The 19,387-nt window shown below is 45.0% G+C and overlaps 1 protein-coding gene across 2 annotated transcripts in view; it reads left to right on the forward strand.

Moving 5' to 3' along the window:
- Positions 1 to 19,387, forward strand: part of LOC126334600 (mitochondrial glycine transporter-like) — a 112,546-nt gene that overhangs the window by 27,568 nt on the left and 65,591 nt on the right. Inside the window, exon 1 of one of the 2 annotated variants that reach the window (XM_049996996.1) lies at positions 9,629 to 9,747. The exons of the other annotated variant lie outside the window; for it this stretch is intronic. The gene's annotated coding sequence lies outside the window, so the exon portion shown is untranslated. Of the gene's footprint in view, positions 1 to 9,628; positions 9,748 to 19,387 lie in introns of those variants that run through there. 2 annotated transcript variants of the gene reach the window in all.

Consider the following 19,387-nt stretch of genomic DNA (forward strand, 5'->3'; position numbering starts at 1 on the left):
GATAATGAAAACTGTAGAGGACGAGGGTGGAGTGACATTTTGGACTTGGAGGGCTGGTGACTGGTATGGCAATGGGGAAATTACGGTTTTGGTCGTGTGTGTTCTTTGTTTTTAGACATATTCCTTTTATTTGCGTTCTAAATAGGTTAGATAATGTTGTTCTGTTTGCGGCTTTTTGGTAAATGAGTACATTTTCTTTTTTATGGCGCTCCGTACGAAGCACACTTCCTGAACGGAGAGAATGCTGTTTCTTCTCTTATCAGCATGCCACACATCCTCCCTCTCATCCCAACACCAAACACAGTTACTCAGTTAATCCAGCAAGTGCAGTGAACAGCAAGGATATGATATGCAGCTGAATGGAAATTTATCAGAGAGGGCTAAGGCTAGAATCGCTTAATTCAGTAAATATATAAAACAGGAGACGTAATTATTCACCCTTTACGTGGAAATATTGTAAATATTTGCATAATCTAGAAGTGCTGCGCTGGATCATTACATAAATCAAAACAAAATATTGATTCTTAAGAAAGCAGTTTCTTGTTTTCGTTACTTGAAGACCACTGAAGACACCTAAACCAACTAGATGAAACATGTTTCGTGAAGCAAAAATAAAAATTCACTTCCAAAAACCAAGCAATAGTTATTCTTATCTACGAGATAAGCAGCACTGAAACAGGAACTGGGGAGGAATCGCTGCAAGTATTAATACTTTGGTTCTCCGTCGACTACTCTGTTCCGAGTTCTGGAGGACAGTACGAATGTTGTTTACATTTTACTGAGTTTTAAATGCTCAAGAGCTTGAAAGAGAGGAGGCTGTGAATAGTTGACAACATTCAGAATTAATTTTTATTAATGGAACCCCTGCTGGAAACTCCAGCTGTACGGCTTGAAAATAAACACTCACTTCCCTCCTCTATGTCCTCACTGGGTCTAAGAGATCGAAATCATTTCTTACTACAGACGAAGTTCGATCTTATCTACATGGTAATGTAAGGAATAGTTCTGAGGTGATGACAAATTAAGAACAGAAGGTGGTAGATCAAGCCTTCTAAAATAATAATCGGGCCCCTCCCTTTGTTGCCAGGCGTCTGAATTGGTCAGTGTGTCGAAAGCGATTGAAAACGGAGAAAACCGAGTTCCATGTTGTTATTAAACATTTTCTTTTGAAAGGTTATACAACTGCACAAATCAAAACACAACTAAATGAAGTTCACGAGGACTCTAGACCATCACTGAAGACGACTGTTTACTTTTGGATTAATGGATTTAAAAATGGTCGGACGAGCACCGAAGACGAAGCGCGCTCCAGCTGTCCAATTGAGGTCACCACAAAGAAAACCATTGACAAAGTCCATCACATGGTAATGCAAGAGCGCCGAATAAAAATTCGTGAGTTTCTGACACTGTAGAACTCTCAACTGAGCAAGTACATAATGTCCTGCACTGAGAATTGGCTATGAAGAAGCTGCGTGCGAGGTGGGGGCAACGATGGCTGATAGTCGACCAGACGAGCATCTGGCATGAAATTTCAACTCTGTGATTGGTGATGTTTTATCGCAACCTGCCAATCTGTGGCAGTTGAAGAAATCTACACCCATCATTACACACCAGAGTCAAAACGGCAGTCAAAACGATGGACAAAGGGTGGTGAAAGTGTGCCGAAGGAGGCATAGTGCTAGTAGTGCTAGTGTTTGTTTTGAATACAGTCCAGAGACAGGTAGTGCTATTTTCCTTGTTTTCTACAAGGAGTGGTTAGCAATCACACTTTAGTCAATAATCAACCGCCTTTAGTGAATTAGCAGTCTATTTAAAAGTTTATTAACACTCTATAGTAAATTGACTTCTTAGGATGGATAGGATGTGTGGCTGCTGTGTACGGACGCAGGAGGAGCTGGCCACTCTTCGCGAACAGCTGAGCGTGTTGATGGCCGCGGTCAGCCGTCTTCAGGCTGCTGCCTCGGAGTGTAGCGGCAGTGGGGAGTCTGGTGCGTCGCAAGGTACACCCCAGGTGTTACATGCTTCACCCACTGTCCCTGCTGTCGAGACATCTTCGCGGGTACCGGGCGCGGTTGGGCCACCCTCTCCCCAAGGTGAGTGGCGGGTTCAGCGGCGTTCGCGGCGCACGAGGCGGAGGGTCAATGTGGAGGCTGGCCGTGTGGCATCGCCCGCTCTGCCTGTGAGTGGACATGTGGCTGCTCCTTCAGCAAGGTCCGAGCAGGCACATGGGGGGAGGGGTTTATTAGTTATTGGGAGCTCCAACGTAAGGCGGGTGATGGAGCCCCTTAGGGAAATATCGGAAAGGTCGGGGAAGAAGGCCAGTGTTCACTCTGTCTGCTTGCCGGGGGGTCTCATCCGAGATGTGGAGGAGGCCCTACCGGCGGCGATAGAGAGCACTGGGTGCACCCGACTGCAAATTGTTGCTCATGTCGGCACCAATGACTCCTGCCGTCTGGGTTCAGAGGTCATCCTCAGTTCGTACAGGCGGCTGGCGGAGTTGGTGAAGGCGGAAAGCCTCGCTCGCGGGGTGGAATCAGAGCTAATTATTTGTAGTATCGTTCCCAGAACCGATCGCGGTCCTCTGGTTTGGAGCCGAGTGGAAGGCTTAAACCAGAGGCTCAGACGATTCTGCGGAGAGCTGGGGTGCAAATTTCTCGACCTCCGCTATCGGGTGGAGAAATGTAGGGTCCCCCTGAATAGGTCAGGCATGCACTACACGCCGGAAGCGGCTACGAGGGTAGCGGAGTACGTGTGGAGTGCACATGGGGTTTTTTTAGGTTAGAGAATTCCCTCCCTAGGCCCGACAAGACGCCTCCTGAGACGCGGCAAGGCAGTAGGCAAACTGCAACAAGGAATAACAATATTAATGTGCTTATAGTAAACTGCAGGAGCGTCTATAGAAAGGTCCCAGAACTGCTCTCATTAATAAACGGTCACAACGCCCATATAGTACTAGGAACAGAAAGTTGGCTGAAACCAGACGTAAACAGTAATGAAATGCTAAACTCGGATTGGAATGTATACCGCAGAGATAGGCTGGACAGTGAAGGGGGAGGCGTGTTTATAGCGATAAGAAGTGCAATAGTATCGAAGGAAATTGACGGAGATTCGAATTGTGAAATGATTTGGGTGAAGGTCACGGTTAAAGCAGGCTCAGACATGGTAATTGGATGTCTCTATAGGCCCCCGGGCTCAGCAGCTGTTGTGGCTCAGCACCTGAAGAATAATTTGGAAAATATTTCGAGTAGATTTCCCCACCATGTTATAGTTCTGGGTGGAGATTTTAATTTGCCGGATATAGACTGGGAGACTCAGACGTTCATAACGGGTGGCAGGGACAAAGAATCTAGTGAAATATTTTTAAGTGCTTTATCTGAAAACTACCTTGAGCAGTTAAACAGAAAATCGACTCGTGGCGATAACATATTAGACCTTCTGGTGACAAACAGACCCGAACTATTTGAATCAGTTAATGCAGAACAGGGAATCAGCGATCATAAAGCGGTTACTGCATCGATGATTTCAGCTGTAAATAGAAATATTAAAAAAGGTAGGAAGATTTTTCTGTTTAGCAAAAGTGACAAAAAGCAGATTTCAGAGTACTTGGTGGCTCAACACAAAAGTTTTGTCTCAAGTACAGACAGTGTTGAGGATCAGTGGACAAAGTTCAAAACCATGGTACAATATGCGTTAGATGAGTATGTGCCAAGCAGGATCGTAAGAGATGGGAAAGAGCCACCGTGGTACAACAACCGAGTTAGAAAACTGCTGCGGAAGCAAAGGGAACTTCACAGCAAACATAAACATAGCCAAAGCCTTGCAGACAAACAAAAATTACGCGAAGCGAAATGCAGTGTGAGGAGGGCTATGCGAGAGGCTTTCAATGAATTCGAAAGTAAAGTTCTATGTACTGACTTGGCAGAAAATCCTAAGAAATTTTGGTCCTATGTCAAAGCGGTAGGTGGATCAAAACGAAATGTCCAGACACTCTGTGACCAAAATGGTACTGAAACAGAGGATGACAGACTAAAGGCCGAATTACTAAATGTCTTCTTCCAAAGCTGCTTCACAGAGGAAGACTGCACTGTAGTTCCTTCTCTAGATTGTCGCACAGTTGACAAAATGGTAGATATCGAAATAGACGACAGAGGGATAGAGAAACAATTAAAATCGCTCAAAAGAGGAAAGGCCGCTGGTCCTGATGGAATACCAGTTCGATTTTACACAGAGTACGCGAAGGAACTTGCCCCCCTTCTTGCAGCGGTGTACCGTAGGTCTCTAGAAGAGCGAAGCGTTCCAAAGGATTGGAAAAGGGCACAGGTCATCCCCGTTTTCAAGAAGGGACGTCAATCAGATGTGCAGAACTATAGACCTATATCTCTAACGTCGATCAGTTGTAGAATTTTGGAACACGTATTATGTTCGAGTATAATGTCTTTTCTGGAGACTAGAAATCTACTCTGTAGGAATCAGCATGGGTTTCGAAAAAGAGTCGTGTGAAACCCAGCTCTCGCTATTCGTCCACGAGACTCAGAGGGCCTTAGACACGGGTTCACAGGTAGATGCCGTGTTTCTTGACTTCCGCAAGGCGTTTGACACAGTTCGCCACAGTCGTTTAATGAACAAAGTAAGAGCATACGGACTATCAGATCAATTGTGTGATTGGATTGAGGAGTTCCTAGATAACAGAACGCAGCATGTCATTCTCAATGGAGAGAAGTCTTCCGAAGTAAGAGTGATTTCAGGTGTGCCGCAGGGGAGTGTCATAGGACCGTTGCTATTCACAATATACATAAATGACCTGGTGGATGACATCGGAAGTTCACTGAGGCTTTTTGCAGATGATGCTGTGGTGTATCGAGAGGTTGCAACAATGGAAAATTGTACTGAAATGCAGGAGGATCTGCAGCGAATTGACGCATGGTGCACGGAATGGCAATTGAATCTCAATGTAGACAAGTGTAATGTGATGCGAATACATAGAAAGATAGGTCCCTTATCATTTAGCTACAAAATAGCAGGTCAGCAACTGGAAGTAGTTAATTCCATAAATTATCTGGGAGTACTCATTAGGAGTGATTTAAAATGGAATGATCATATAAAGTTGATCGTCGGTAAAGCAGATGCCAGACTGAGATTCATTGGAAGAATCTTAAGGAAATGCAATCCGACAACAAAGGAAGTAGGTTACAGTACGCTTGTTCGCCCAATGCTTGAATACTGCTCAGCAGTGTGGGATCCGCACCAGGTAGGGTTGATAGAAGAGATAGAGAAGATCCAACGGAGAGCAGCGCGCTTCGTTACAGGATCATTTAGTAATTGCGAAAGCGTTACGGAGATGATAGATAAACTCCAGTGGAAGACTCTGCAGGAGAGACGCTCAGTAGCTCGGTACGGGCTTTTGTTAAAGTTTCGAGAACATACCTTCACCGAAGAGTCAAGCAGTATATTGCTCCCTCCTACGTATATCTCGCGAAGAGACCATGAGGATAAAATCAGAGAGATTAGAGCCCACACAGAAGCATACCGACAATCCTTCTTTCCACGTACAATACGAGACTGGAATAGAAGGGAGAACCGATAGAGGTACTCAGGGTACCCTCCGCCACACACCGTCAGGTGGCTTGCCGAGTATGGATGTAGATGTAGATGTAGATGTAGAAGACCATTTTGTCAGCACGCAAGATGATAGTCACAGTTTTTTGCGATTCCCAAGGAATAATTCTCATAGATTACTTGGAAAAAGGCAGGACCATAACCATACCCTTTTATGCTTCATTGTTGCATCGTTTGAAACTTGCGTTGGCTGGAAAAAGACCAAGGTTGGCACGCAAAAAGTGCTCTTTCACCAGGAAATGCACCACCCCACACATCAGCGATAACAATGGTCCGTTATCCACTCCATTCACCGAATTTAGCCCCAAATGACCGCTTCCTGTTCCCTAACTCGGAACCGTGGCTTGCTGGGAGGAAACTTTCATCAAATGAGGAAGCGATCGTTGCAGTCAGCTAGTATTTTTCCGAGTTTGACCGAACCTATTTTTCCGGTGGGGTTAAAAAAGCTGGAGGATCGCCGGATCAAGCGTCTATCCCTCAATGAAGCCTATTTGAGAAGTAAGGTGAGTTTTTTATGAAACAAACATTTTTTCCTGCTTTATGCCAACACTTATCTAACAATGATCGTAATGTTTACTGGATCCGAAGACAATGCTCGTTGAGTGAAGAAAAACTATGCGCTTTAATTATTAAAGAATAGTTAAAATGGTAGAAATGAAAGACACCATTGAGAGCAGAGGCGCTCAGATTGTCCGGCAGCAAGACCATAGATTGACTCTCCGACTAACCGGTAGTATTAGCTCGACAGCCAGGTGTCTTTAACACTCAGTTAATCTATCTCCACATGCACCTAAATGGTTGTTGTTTGTTGTTGTGGTCTTCAGTCCAGAGACCGGTTTGATGCAGCTCTCCATGCTACTCTAACCTGTGGAAGCTTCTTCATTTCCCAGTACCTACAGCAGCCTACATTTTTCTGAATCTGTTTAGTGTATTCATCTCTTGGTCTCACTCTACGATTTTTACCCTCGCCCGCATCCTGTGGTCGTGCGGTAGCGTTCTCGCTTCCCACGCCCGGGTTCCCGGCTTCGATTCCCGGTGGGGTCAGGGATTTTCTCTGCCTCGTGATGGCTGGGTGCTGTGTGATGTTCTTAGGTTAGTTAGGCTTAAGTAGTTCTAAGTTCTAGGGGACTGATGACCATAGATGTTAAGTGCCATAGTGCTCAGAGCCATTTTACCCTCCACGCTGCCCTCCAATAATAAATTGGTGATCCCTTGATGCCTCAGAATATGCCCTACCAACCGATCCCTTCTTCTAATCAGGTTGTGCTACAAATTTCTCTTCTCCCCAGTTCTGTTCAATACCTCCTCATTAGTTATGAGATCTACCCATCTAATCTTCAGCATTCATCTGTAGCACCACATTTCGAAAGCTTCTGTTATCTTCTTGTCTAAACTATTTATCGTCCACGTTTCACTTCCATACATGGCTACACTCCATACAAATACTTTCAGAAACGACTTCCTGACACTTACATCTATACTCGATGTTAACAAGTTTCTCTTCATCAGAAACGCTTTCCTTGCCATTGCCAGTTTCCATTTTATATCCTCCCTACTTCGACCATCATCAGTTATTTTGCTACACAAATAGCCAAACTCATTTGCTACTTTAAGTGTCTCATTTCCTAATTTAATTCCCGCAGTATCACCCGACTTAATTCGACTACATTCCATTATCCTAGTTTTGCTTTTGTTGATGTTCATCTTCCATTCTCCTTTCAATACACTGTCCATTCCGTTCAGCAGCTCTTCCAGGTCCTTTGCTGTCTCTGACAGAATTACAGTGTCATCGGCGAACCTCAAAGTTTTTATTTCTTCACCATGGATTTTCATTCCACGGACTCGGCGTTTTGCATCCTGCACCACGCAAGTAACGAGTAGCCCTTAGTGGCTCGCCATCACAGTTTTCTTTATCTTAAAGAGCTTTGTGACTAATGCCCTTTTGGCGTATTTAGTATTTTATAAATGACATATAAGTATTGTCAAACTTTTACGATGATTCCGTACTTATAGCCTATCATACGTTTTTAGTCATTATTCTGTGACCATGTTATAGAATATAGATCATTCTTTGTTTTAAATTCTGAAGAAGACACTCCTAGCAGTGTTGAAACCAGGTTAATTTGTTAAAAATATAGTGACCGAGGGCTGTTTCTTTTTCAATTGTAACTAATCACTGTCTCTGAACGTGCAGCCATGTACAAAATTTTTTGACTTTCTCCTGTTTTACAGCCACAGTGGCCTTCGTTCTGTCCTATTATTAGTGTATTAGTGTCTCCTCTTACTGTCACCGTCTCCCCCTTGCTCTCTCTTAATGCTACTGTCTCATTCGTTCCTTGTTACTGCTGCTGTCTGTTCTCGCTCACACTTCCTCTCTCTTTCTCGTTGTCATTGTAACTGTTACTCATTATCACAGGTTCTCTCCTACTTCCACTTTTTCCTCTTTATTCTTGTCCCATTGACACTGTCTCCTTCACTCTTTTCCCTGCACTGTTCTGTCACTGTCAACTATGTACCACTGCCACTATGTCCATATCTTCTCTCACACTGCCTTTGTCTCCTTTGCTCTTTCCACATCATAACCACTGTCTAGTATCCTCCAGTAGTTATTACTTTTCTGTCTCTTTTCCACTGCCAATGTATCCTTATCTCTCAGCATAATTTTTTTCAAAGGTGCTGATAGAATGAGGCAGCCGGTATCTCACTTTTCAGTCAGAGTGTTTTAAACAGGAGCATATTAGCCTTCTCTGTGCTCCGATAGGAGCGTTTATCCACAGGTTCCCTTTTTTTCCCTGCCACAACAGGGCATGTCACTCATATGAAAAGAACTTTATGGGTCAGTAAAATTTTGATAATCTACGTATGTGAAATTGAAATAAAGCAACATTAATTTTACACTTCAGACCTGATTTTATGTGTACAAAAATTTTGCATATGCTTCAGTGCTAAAAGGTGGAGTCCCAGAGTCACTTTATGAACTATGTTCGCGCCTCACACTTAATTTTACTTGTGTATTTTATGTGTGCAAGTAGGGTAACTTTATACTTCTGTATCTCGGAACCCGATAACGATATCAAGAATATTTTGAAGGCTGTTCGAGATCTGGATCTAAGGAACACTTTTTTGGGTTTTCTAAGGAATCGCCCAAGGAACTAACGGCGCCTCCACAAGCCACTTAAGGGCGACCGTACACTTCATCAAACTAAAAATGAACCAAACTATTTGCTCCATTGACCTAAGCTGGAAAAAGTGTATAGTATTCATAGTTTCACCCTATACTGTAGGATAGTGACACTAAAACGATGCTTCTGTTAGTTATACAAATGGTGTCTTGCGCAAGGGCTATCCAAAACAGTTGACCCTACGACTCTGTCACCAATAGAACCCGAGGTACGAAACCTGGAGGAATTACGTTTTTATGCGCGGCGTTATAGGACATATTAGGTAGCATTTGTTCTCGCTTGAGTGCTGATTCCTTATTCACCCAACAACTAACGTTATTTTCTAACGAAACAAGTTATCCAGAATTCAGTAACATTCGTTTTCTAACATCTGAGGTTCCCTTTTGGCTTTTCTGTGTATCATGTGGTGTCCATCAGGAAATTACTATATATTTCGAGAAAGGAACGTATTCTACCCCAACATTGCCCCAGGTTAGACGGAACACTCTCGTGGTGGTGTCTGCTCTGTTGCCTGTGACTCGCCGATGTTGCCCCAGTCTGTGCCCGCGCCATCATTTCTTCGATCACACATTCTGCTCGGCCACGAAACAGAAACCCGTCCGATGACGAAACCGAATCTGCTAACGGTGTCCGCGTGGTTGAGTGCTGAGGAACAGTTAGCTGCGAGCGACAGTGTGTCCCGCGTCCGTTGCTCTTCGTACGACAAACGTCGGGCTGATTCTGCAGGTATGCCAGCAGCGCGACGCACACGCAATTAGCGTCAGCGGCAGTGAAACTTTCTCAGTTATTTACTGAGCGGCCGCGTGAGATACGGGGGATGATGACGCGCGGCCCGGCCAGATACTGGAGTGGCGCGCTCTTCCGCGAGGATTGGGCAACGATCTAGCAGGCGCCGACCGCGGAGCTGGCCATCTCAGGCGAAGACCCCCAGCAGACAGCTGACTTTCCGGTGAGTACGCGCTCGCTAACCGCTGACATTAGAGAAATTTCTCTGAACTTCGCAGGAAAAATTTCATTTGATACAGTTCTTTTTACCTTCGGTCAGGTACAAGATGTTGGAAGTTTCTTCCTCATATCAGAGCTTAACACAATGTCTCTCTAACTGTACGTATTGCTTATTTTTCTTTAGAGCACTCCAAAAGTGGTGCAGCGGTAAGGGTCGTTGTCGGATGGACGGTGATACAAATCTTCATCCGCTCACCCGAAGTTAGCTTTCCCGTCATTTCCCTAAATCGCACAAGGCAAATGCTGGGATGCTTCCTTTGGCAGAACGCGTCAATTTCCTTCCCCGTCAGTCCCTAGTCGGAGCTTGTAGGCTGTTTCTAGTGATGTAGTCGTCAACTGAAGATTAAATCATAGCCGGCCGTTGCGGCTGAACGATTCTAGTAGACTCTTCAGTCCCGAACCGCGCTGCTGCTACGGTCGCAGGTTCGAATCCTGCCTCGGGCATGGATGTGTGTGATGTTCGTACGTTAGTTAGGTTTAAGTAGTTCTAAGTTCTAGGGGACTGATGACCTCAGATGTTAAGTCCCATAGTTCTTAGAGCCCCTCCCTTTTTTCTTCAGACAAGCCTTGTGTGGTCGAACATCCTCTTATAGGACGATGCAGTGACCTCTTTCATCGTCATAAAAATAATCAACGTGTAATAATCAAAGACGTCATATTTATAGGCCTAGACAGTCAGAGCTCCTAGCGGAAAGCAACCATCGGAAAATATATCACACCACACAAACGGCGTGGGTCCAGAAATTTTCGAAACTTGTTTAATAAAAAGACAAAGAAAAGTTAAGATCATGGTTTTGATGACTCAGGTGTTCTACATAGCATCCCCCACTTGAATACAACGCACGTAACAACCATGTGGAACTGTCAGAAAAGTTCTTTGCTCAACTCACGCGTGACATTGGTTAAAATACTTTAAAAATTGATGCATATAATGTCGACCGCAAAAGACTATTTCGATGGTAATCCGTTTCGGTGAGTATTTGACCATCCGCAGATCCTCATACCATGAGGGTAGGCGGTGGCGGCGAATGGAATGTGCGTTGTACCTCCAAGAACGTCAGCTATTGACGTCCGTGTAGTTACAACATCCGCTCCATTCACCGCCACAGACTACCATCATGGTGTGAAGGTCCGAGGATGGTCAAATACTCATCGAAACGGGTTGTCATCGAAATAAATGTTTTGTGGTCGAGATTGTTTGTGTCCATTTTTAAATTACTTTTAGCCAGACTGCTGTTTCTCTATGAGAAATGTTTTAAAAAATTATTTGTTTAAATGTCGATTACCTCATCAAAGCGTTATCCTTTATGTGAATTCCTGCACTTTCTCGTTTTGTGGCAGGTTCGTCTTGATAACGACAAGTCTCACCACCCGTGGCTATTTTTCCCGGAAAAGGATTGTCCGTGTTTGGCATTTCCATCAAGTCGCAGCAGGCTGCCACGAGCGGTCGTTTTTGTTCGGGAGTCATGGTGTGCGGGACAAATTCTGCGCCCACTTTGCTCTTCTTCAGAACATTCTGGAGAATATCTTCAACACTTATATCGATATGTTACTCCACTGAGGTTGCGGTCGCATCTCCACCACTTAACACTGCCTGTTCACAACTGACTGGTCGTAAGCAGATCTCTTGTTTACAGTTGTTAGTTCAAGCTGCCACCGTAGTTACAGCGCTGACGTCGCTTAACGCAAGTAATTAAATCAGTCTCGTAACTTCTTGGACGAACAGTATAGGTGCTGCCAGGGCAGTAGTCATACCATCCACGCATTCTCACTTTTATAAATTTCAGAGCCGTGTGTTGCTGTCACTTTGCAACTTATACCAACACTGGTATGTGAAGAGAGATTCTTCATAGACCTGCGTGCAGACCATTGTATACTTTGTCGTGCCCGCAGCAACAGTTACACCACATCCATAGTAGGGAGTACTTCATCGCATTATAATTATGAGAACGAGATAAGATTGAGTAGCGACTGACCAATGCATGTAGAGTCATTTTTCACTCCGTCCATACGCGAAAGAAAGAAGAGAGAGTGTCGCTGGGGTCGGTGCGAAGCACTCTCCACCATCACTGTGCATTGACATGTGGAATACACATATATTAGGTAGGAGCATAGTTTCGTAGCGTTTTTCCATAACTTTAATTAACACAACACGTACGCACAACAGAAACTTTCGTCATCAGTAGCATAATCTCCTTCACCATTTGCAACAGTCTACCAAAGTTGGAGTAACGATTCGATTCCGCCACTATAGAAATCACGTGGTTTTGAGGCGAATGACTCGTCGAGCCATGCTCGGAGAGCATTTCAGCTGGGGAGGGAGTTCCCTGAAGGCTGTTCGACAGAGAGCGGAAAAGATTAAAATCTCAGGGCGCAAATCAGGCGAATAAGGTGGCCATGAAATGACTTTCCAACCCAACTCCTTTATAGCGCCTTTTTGTCAGTCTAGCAGAACGCGAGCGGGCATTATCGCGAGTGGCATCACTTCGCGCAGTCTTCCTGGTCGTTGCTCTTAGACTGCGTCGACAAGACATCTCAGCTCTTGACAATGAATGGCAGGAGTGATGGTTACACCTCCGGGAAGCTATTCGTAATACACCACACCGTCGCTGTTCCACTAGATGCATAACATTATCTTTTGTGGACGCCCGCCGCTTTTTGCACGGGGAGTTGCTACTTTGTTTGGGCTCTGCCATCCCTTCCTTTTGCTAACGTTAGCATAAAGACACCATCTCACATCTCCAGTAACGATACAGGATAGGAATGCTCGGTGTTGCTCACAAGTCAGTTGATGACGAGAAAGTAGAGATTTACATATGACCACCTGTTGATTTTTGTGATTTTGGCCTAGAGTAGATGCTGGCCGTACGCCCGATTTTTGAAGCTCTCTCATTGTATGCAAATGTTGCATAATGGTGGAATGATCAGAGTTCATCACATTTGCCAGTTCTTTAGTGCACTGACGTGGATCGTTGTGAATTAATGCGTATAAACGATCTTCATCAAATCTCAAAGGTCTTCCTGAACGTGGAGAGTAACTAATGTTGAAATGATCCTCCTTAAAACAATAAAATCTTTTTCTTGCCTTATTCTGTCCACTGGAATTATCCCCATGTACAGCGCAAATGTATCTGGCTGCTTCTGGTGCAGTTACCTCTCTACCGAACTCATACTGAAGAATATGTCTGGAATGCTCCGATTTCTGTACTTGGCACTTCACTATCTCTGAATGACAAAATGGCAATGTGTAAAGTTACGTAGCAACAGTGAACTACGAATAAAAAATGACGATCGATTAATAAACCCATAGCAACCTAGATACCAACAAGCAAAACAAAAACGCTACGAACGTATGCACCAAACTAATATAAGCTTTCCAAACACGTTTCGAACCCCTTACATCTCTGCGAACATGTTTGGACTTAAATTAAAGGAAACTGGGGAATGGAATATTATGCCTTATTAAATTAAAAAATAGCTTTACTCTTGGATGACAAAAAACAATAACCAAAATAAAGCTAGTCTCTTCAAAAATCTGTCCACATTGGTTCAAATGGCTCTGAGCACTATGGGACGTAACATCTATGGTCATCAGTCCTCTAGAACTTAGAACTACTTAAACCTAACTAACCTAAGGACATCACACAACACCCAGCCATCACGAGGCAGAGAAAATACCTGACTCCGCCGGGAATCGAACCCGGGAACCCGGGCGTGGGAAGCGAGAACGCTACCGCACGACCACGAGATGCCTGTCCACATTGGTGAAATCTAAATTTACTCCGATATTGCAATGATATGTCAGAAGAAACAGGCGTTGCAGTGAATATAACCGTTATGAAATACAGGAAATGTATTCGCATTTGCGAAAACAGGCAGCCTCCAACTGTAGAATGGAATAACGACACTGAAAACATGTGCCGGCCCCGGAATCGAACCCGAACTTCCCGCTTAATCGTGAGCGACGTCTTTAATCACTTAGGCTACCCTAGAATCCTTCAGAGCCAAACTAAAACTTTCAGAAGTCGTCGTCTATGCGCCATTAACCTGCACTCACACACTTGCTGTAATTCCCGTACTTGGGAGATATTTGATCGAAAGTCACTAGCCTCGTATCGGAGGATAAAAACGATATTGTAGTGCCTGTGACTAGCGGTCATTGTTGCTTTGGCCATGCTCTGTGGCGACTACGGCCGTTATGAAATGCAGGAAATATATTCGCAGTTGGGACTGCGGGCAACCTCCAATGGAATGACGACGTCAGGAGATTTCGCGTCTGGACGTGAAGCGTTTCGTATAGCCAAAATGGATACTGTGACTACTAGCGAGAAAGCGGGAAATCGAGGTTCGAGCCCAGTCCGGCATATATTTTAAATGTCGTCATTTCATTTTACAGTTGGAGGTTGTCCCTATTCGCAACTGCGAACACATTTCCTGACAAAATTTAGCACTCGGTAACGTTCAATACTGTGCTGCCCCACCTTGTGCTGCGTAACATGCTGGGGTCCTCCGTGGCTTGCTATCCACGTCATACAGACATAGCCCCACAGGCATGTCTTAATCTTCGACGGCAGCCAACTTAGGATCACCGCCGGGTCGTTTCTACCATTAAGAAAGACTGAGCGGCCGCATAGAAAGGCAAAATTTTAGGCTCCCAAAGGGGACAAAAAATTCATTTGAAATCAAACAGTGAAAAAAATTGAGCAAATGGGGAGAAAAAATGAAAAGGAGAAAAAACTGAAATACCGAATTGTTTTCAAAAGCATATGGAGCGTACGGAATGGTTACTGAACAAATCTTTACTTTGATGAAAGTAAAAACGTTGCCTTTACCTACCTCAAAACTAAAGCAGCCACTACTGAGTACGAAACGGAAACAAACACGACCCTGATTCATCTCTGACGACTGCTGGAGCGCACGTGCGGGACACGTTGTGATTATGCTGCTACCTGATACCATACCTCTGTCGGTCCCTATTTTTGTTTTTGTCTCTGGAGATCATTTGTCAAGCGTCTGTTATATTATGTGGTTCTGTTGCTGTTTTTAGCTCTGCTATTATTTCCTGTGGATAATCGATCACGTACTCACAAGTTAGGTTTTGTACTTCCGTTTCAACATGTCCAGAAAGGGTAAAAAAAGAGTGCATTTCAACATACCCATACATAAAAATGAGTTGGTTTCTGTTTTTACGAGGAGATTTGCATTGTTGTGTCCTTGAATGTGGGTGGAAGGGAGGGATATCTGGGAGACCGTCGAGAATACAAAAGAGGGGGCGTCATTTTTCAGTTTTTGGCTAGGGCGGCATACACCTAGCAACGGCCTCTGGTCAACGAATGCGTGAGCGGCCAATATCTGCCAGTTTCGACCGGTTCCGAGTATGCTCAGTCGCCAAACAAAGCAGACCATTCCATCTGATTGGTCCCTGTCTCCTACAAGAAGATGTTCGCAAGGTGGACGAGGTGGACTCGCGCATTTTCGTTCTGAAAAACGGACACACCTCCGAAATCTTGACAGTAGAGCTGTACAACAGATTGGAGGGTTCTGTTCCAAAACGCGCAGATCCCAACTGCTCTCGACAGCGATAAGCGGTGTTCGATATTCGTGAATAATGCTGGCCCAAAACTTGACTGAGTCACCTAATTGCTGAAACATGGACTGATACCTGGCGTCCTCCACACTCACACTACAACGACCATCAGGCATCATAAAAATTCATCCACTCATCTGTGAAGAGAACCCAATGAAAATAATCGAGATTCCTCCGAGGCTCCATTCTGGCTGTTCTCTCGAACATGCACCAGAGTAGAATTTTTTATTTTTTTTAATTTTCAGCGGAGACGTAGAGGCCAAATTGTTTGCTTGGAGGAGGTTATCTGCAGCCCTCCCACGCCGCAGAGTGCAATTCCGTTGCATTCTCCTCCTGGTACCTGCGAGTCATGATTTGTAGGCAGCGCGGGCGACCACTACAAGGCAGATCTTCAATGTATTGTCTCTCACGACAGAGACTGAATATTCGAATGGAGTCGCTATGGTGTAAGGGCAGTTTCCCGTGCCGACAACCCTTTTCGGCGTAAAGTGAGGATGCGTACGCGGTCTAAACATGAAAAGGCCGTTCGAGTTATGTTGGCAGATTAACCAGCGAACACGTGTCGCGCTGTCCCGTTCACGATTGGAGACACAGCGTTGCAGGTTTACTCTTACCTGCATCAGAGTGGTGGCTGTACGTAGCGACTACCTGTGGTCAAAGGAGTATTGAAAGAGGAAGATCTCGGCTCAAAAATTTGAAGTACGAAAGTCTCAAGAATGGTGCAAAACTTTTTTTGGTAACATCTTTAACGTTATTTATTTGTCAGTCCTCAGCTGCTGTCATTATTATATTAATAGGTTTTAGGTTAGGACCGTCTCTATGCAACTGAATAAACACATTTGTTTTGGCAGATGTGCTTCGCCTCACTTTATTAAGGCATCATCAGTGGTCTGAAATACAAATACATTTTCATGTCTATACAGCGCTTTCAGTTTGGATAGTGTACTATTGTACAAGTGAGTAGTAAACAGTTCAGACGTAAGCGACTTTAGCTCAATATACGAGATCTGTTCAAAAAAATTACGGAACGTTCGTAATTTCGCGCCAACAGCGTGTTGAGGGGTTGGCATCCCTGCAAACACCTGTTTTTAATGTGTAACTGCCGAAAGTTTCATTGTTGTATGTCTGTTAGTTATTGTTTGGTGCCTGTATTGAGTAGAACGTTGTGCCGCACAGTTCGCGAATTTCAAGATGGCAGAGGTACAGGAGCACCGCGTCTGCATTAAATTTTGCGTGAAACTCAAAAGAACCATTACAGATACACACCAAACGATGCAATAAGACTAAGGTTATGAGTGCTTAAACCGTACTCGGTGTTACAAATGTTCCATCCTGTTTAAAAATGCATACTTATAAGGATATGGTGTCTGTTCTTTCGGATATGTCCGAAAGAACAGAAACCATATCCATATACACTACTGGCCATTAAAATTGCTACACCACGAAGATGACGTGCTACAGACACGAAACGTAACCGATAGGAAGAAGATGCTGTGATATGCAAATGATTAGCTTTTCAGAGCATTCACACAAGGTTGGCGCCGGTGGCGACACCTACAACGTGCTGACATGAAGAAAGTTTCCAACCGATTTGTCATACACAAACAGCAGTTGACCGGTGTTGCCTGGTGAAACGTTGTTGTGATGCCTCGTGTAAGGAGGGGAAATGCGTACCATCACGTTTCCTACTTTGATAAAGGTCGGATTGTAGCCTATTGCGATTGCGGTTTATCGTATCGCGACATTGCTGCTCGCTTTGGTCGAGATCCAATGACTGTTAGCAGAATATGGAATCGGGGGGTTCAGGAGGGTAATACGGAACGCCGTGCTGGATCCCAACGGCGTCGTATCACTAGCAGTCGAGACGACAGGCATCTTATTCGCATGGCTGTAATGTATCGTGCAGCCACGTCTCGATCCCTGAGTCAGCAGATGGGGACGTTTGCAAGACAACAAAGATCTGTACGAACAGTTAGAGGGCGTTTGCAGCAGCACAGACTATCAGCTCGGAGACCGTGACTGCGGTTACCCATGACGCTGCATCACAGACAGGAGCGCCTGCGATGGTGTACTCAACGATGAACCTGGGTGCACGAATGGCAAAACGTCATTCTTTCGGATGAATCCAGGTTCTGTTTACAGCATCATGATGGTCGCTCCGTGTTTGGCGACATAGCGGTGAACGCACATTGGAAGCGTGTATTCGTCATCGCCATACTGGCGTATCACCCGTTGGTTACTCGTCTCGGTCACCTCTTGTTGGCGTTGACGGCACTTTGAACAGTGGACGTTACATTTCAGATGTGTTATGACCCGTGGCTCTACCCTTCATTCGATCCCTGCGAAACCCTACATTTAAGCAGGATAATGCACGACAGCATGTTGCAGGTCCTGTACAGAAAATGTTCGACTGCTGCCCTGGACAGCAAGTTCTCCAGATCTTTCAGCAATTGAAAACGTCTGGTCAGTGGTGGTCGAGCAACTCGCTCGTCACAATACGCCAGTCACTACTCTTGCTGAACTGTAGTATCGTGTTGAAGCTGCATGGTCAGCTGTACCTGTACACGCCATCTAAGCTCTGTTTGACTCAATGCCCAGGCGTATGAAGGCCGTTACTACGGCCAGAGGTGGTTATTCTCGGTACTGATTACTCAGGATCTATGCACCCAAATTGCATGAAAATGTAATCTCGTCAGTTCTAGTATAATATATTTGTCCAATGAATATCCGTTTATGCTCTGCATTTCTTCTTGGTGTAGAAATTGTAATGGCCAGTAGTGTATTATATTTACTTTTTTTCTCAAGCGAATGATTTATTCTTAAAAGCATTCGACAGTTCGGAAAACAGGGATACAATGATATGGTAACTGTTAATAATAATTGTAAATTATTGAATGTGAGATCGAAGTCTGCCGCCGCGCTTTGTTTACAGGGAGCATATACGAAACAGCGCTATATCTGCAGAATTAGGCTTCACACTTACAAGACGGTAGGAAGGAAAATTAGGAGTTAAGTTCCGTCGACGACGAGGTCGTTTGATGTGGTGTACGAATTCAGGTTCTGGGAAGAATAGGGGAGGCAAGCAAACATGTCCTTTTAATTAAAGCAATCACCCTGGTGTTCACCTTTAAACGATTTGTAGAATCAACGGAAAACCTAAATCTAGATTGTTGGACTCCCGAATGCGAGTCCAACATTTCTAATAAGAGTTTTTTTCCCTGTTGCGACAAATTTCATTATTATGCTTAATGTTTGCTACGCCATCGTAGACCTATTTTCGTGAGCTGCCAAGTACTATTAAAAACAGTACATCATACATTTTTAAAGAAATTATTGATGCTGTTGGACTTCAGTGAATACACTCCTGGAAATGGAAAACAGAACACATTGACACCGGTGTCTCAGACCCACCATACTTGCTCCGGACGCTGCGAGAGGGCTGTACAAGCAATGATCACACGCACGGCACAGCGGACACACCAGGAACCGCGGTGTTGGCCGTCGAATGGCGCTAGCTGCGCAGCATTTGTGCACCGCCGCCGTCAGTGTCAGCCAGTTTGCCGTGGCATACGGAGCTCCATCGCAGTCTTTAACACTGGTAGCATGCCGCGACAGCTTGGACGTGAACCGTATGTGCAGTTGACGGACTTTGAGCGAGGGCGTATAGTGGGCATGCGGGAGGCCGGGTGGACGTATCGCCGAATTGCTCAACACGTGGGGCGTGAGGTCTCCACAGTACATCGATGTTGTCGCCAGTGGTCGGCGGAAGGTGCACGTGCCCGTCGACCTGGGACCGGACCGCAGCGACGCACGGATGCACGCCAAGACCGTAGGATCCTACGCAGTTCCGTAGGGGACCGCACCGCCACTTCCCAGCAAATTTGGGACACAGTTGCTCCTGGGGTATCGGCGAGGACCATTCGCAACCGTCTCCATGAAGCTGGGCTACGGTCCCACACACCGTTAGGCCGTCTTCCGCTCACGCCCCAACATCGTG

This window comes from Schistocerca gregaria, chromosome 2 (assembly GCF_023897955.1).
Source record: "Schistocerca gregaria isolate iqSchGreg1 chromosome 2, iqSchGreg1.2, whole genome shotgun sequence".
NCBI lineage: Eukaryota > Metazoa > Arthropoda > Insecta > Orthoptera > Acrididae > Schistocerca > Schistocerca gregaria.